The sequence below is a fragment of the Paramormyrops kingsleyae genome, chromosome 17 (assembly GCF_048594095.1).
Source record: "Paramormyrops kingsleyae isolate MSU_618 chromosome 17, PKINGS_0.4, whole genome shotgun sequence".
In the NCBI taxonomy this organism is placed as follows: Eukaryota; Metazoa; Chordata; class Actinopteri; order Osteoglossiformes; family Mormyridae; genus Paramormyrops; species Paramormyrops kingsleyae.
In genome coordinates this window covers 17,733,478-17,736,336 of record NC_132813.1, presented here as the reverse complement: position 1 = coordinate 17,736,336, position 2,859 = coordinate 17,733,478, and positions in this window count along the sequence as shown.

Here is a 2,859-nt window from a genome sequence, read left to right as displayed (position 1 = left end):
GCCCCCCCCCGCCCCTCCATCCCTGTCCTGGCCTTCATATAGACCCACCTTCCAAATGGGTCGACTTTTGTTTTTTCCTCTTGCTTCCGTTTGACTGGATGTGCTTCTGGACCAGCTGAGCACCAGCGATTTTCGTCCCGGACACAGACCCGCAGCTCCCCCTGGGCCCACATGTGTGTTTGTTTCAATCCCACTCCAAAAAGACGACAGCATCTGGCAGCAGCCACCAAAAAACAAGATACATATGATGGAAACCTGCCTTATTATGGGATGCTCTGTGGACGTCGGCTTAAGGTAAGCAGCACCGCCCATCTCGTGTCTCGTTTTCAGCCCGGAACCTCGTCCCGTTTCCCCGACCTCTCGCTGGAGTATTTCAGTCAGACAGAAAGCCGATCCTCAGTGCGGCTCTGGCCCGGTGACATGCCGCTGGGTGGGGGGTGGGGGGGGGGAAATGTGCCCCCTCAGCTGCTGGGTTAGTCAGACGGTCCCCCCAGGCTTGCACATCATCATCTGACCATTGTACGCTTTCCTCCCCCCACCCCCCCCGTCCAATCCAGCTGTCACAGCCCGTCATCAGAAGTGGTGGTGAAAATGGCGCCACCCTACAGTGGAGCAAAAGGGCCACATCTCCCACTTCGGGGCCACATCTCCCACTTCGTCCAGGATGAGGGAACCCCCCCCCCCACCCCCCATGCAAACAAAGACCTGAACTTCAGTGATACTAGCGGAATGTGATGTCACAAGTGTCGTTACTCGTCTGCTGACCTCATTTGTTTTAATGGGTCTGTTCGCATGTCACCAGTGTGTGACTGAATGTCCCCTCAGTGCTACCAGTTCATCCAGTCTTGCTGTGGTCATGGAGCACGACGACAGGAAAATAAGAAACTCTAACATGAGACTGGGTTGCTGTTCGTCTGTCGCAAATGAAACAAGGTTCACACAAATTCTTGGGCAGCATGAGGAGACCAGAAGGAATTTATTACATAAAAAGAAACATGTAAAGAGACCGGACTTGCCAGCCTTCTAATGACCATTGCCCATCGGGGAAGCCCCGCCCCTTCAAACACCTTGCACCAATCACAGACTAAGCCCTAGGCACTCGCTGAATATGAGCTGATCTCTGATTGACCAGCAGATGGGCTGTTGTGGAACTTCCTGGTGGACAGCAGTCGGGCTGAATCATTCATCCCAGAGCGGCCTGGACCATTCGTGCGGGTGCAGTGACAAACTGAGTAATCACTGTGCTGCAGGGCTGCTTTGAAAAGGGAAAAGTGTATACTATATTTGTTTTTTTTTTTTTCTTTTTGCATTGTTCATTTCTAATTTGCACCAAATGTCTGTCAGTGAGGCCTGTTTTCAAGGACGTAAATTGTGTTTATTGGATTTTTTTTTTTTTGTAATATGTCTGAAAGTCACATATTTCAAACATCTCTGCTGTCCTCAAATAACAATTTAGTGATTTTTTTTCTTAATCCTTCAAGGATTTGTTTGGAATATGCAAGGTCTGATGGAGGAGAGTAACATAGAATGTACTGTACAATGCATTTTAATTTAGTTTATGACAGGAAAAAACTAACAAAACATGATTTATTTTGTCATTTTATGCATCTGATTACATCTGTTCTAGTCATAGAATAATTTGTATCTTTTATGTTTTGTTTTATTTTGTTTTTCTTTTGACAGATTTAGGTACATATAACTTATGTCATTTATTTATGGTCTTTTATATCTAGTTTGTAAATTGTAAAATAATAGTAAAATGAAGAAATAAAGGGATGCCACTGCGCATTCTGATGAAAGTGCTTTAATCCTGTGCCAGAATCTGCGTCTTACCGCTTGCCTGTGCCGTCGGCCCGCGTTAGTGTGCCCTGCCTCCCCGCACGCTGCGTCTCCACATCCCCGCGCTCTGCGTCTCCACATCCCCGCACTCTGCATCTCCGTCGGCCCGCGTTAGTGTGCCCTGCCTCCCCGCACGCTGCGTCTCCACATCCCCGCGCTCTGCGTCTCCACATCCCCGCACTCTGCATCTCCGTCGGCCCGCGTTAGTGTGCCCTGCCTCCCCGCACTGTGCGTATCCACATCCCCGCGCCCTGCGTCTCCACATCCCCGCGCTCTGCGTCTCCACATCCCCGCACTCTGCATCTCCGTCGGCCCGCACTGTGCGTCTCCACATCCCCGCGCCCTGCGTATCCACATCCCCACGCCCTGCGTCTCCACATCCCCGCACTCTGCATCTCCGTCGGCCCGCGTTAGTGTGCCCTGCCTCCCCGCACTGTGCGTCTCCACATCCCCGCGCCCTGCGTCTCCACATCCCCGCGCCCTGCGTCTCCACATCCCCGCACTCTGCATCTCCACATGCGTCTCCACATCCCCGCGCTCTGCGTCTCCACATCCCCGCGCTCTGCGTCTCCACATCCCCGCACACTCACAGCTCAGAGAATGCAGCTCAGAATTCTCAGATCCACAGCTTATTTTATCCTCCTCCCCGCTCCTCTCTGCTAATGCCGGATTGGACCTCATCTGTAAGGAGGTGCCACGCGCTCCTGGACCTGGACGGTCCGGGCCAGACGTGGCGACCTTTTCTTTACGTGGAGGTTTAGTTTGGACTCTAAACATACTTAATGGTATTTGAAGTGCAGATCCGTGATTATGGCTTATGGAACAAAGGACAATCTGGAAGACATTTGTCTCCTCTCTTCCCCCCTTCTCTCCCCCCGCCCCTCACAGCTTCAGTCATCACAGTTTATGGTTAGGATTTTTCAGGACTGAAGAATGTGCTAAAAGTTGCCCTGCTCCATTTGGACTTCATTTTGGATTTCAAGGCTCATTTGATGGCAAACGTGGCCTTCGCAGGACTTT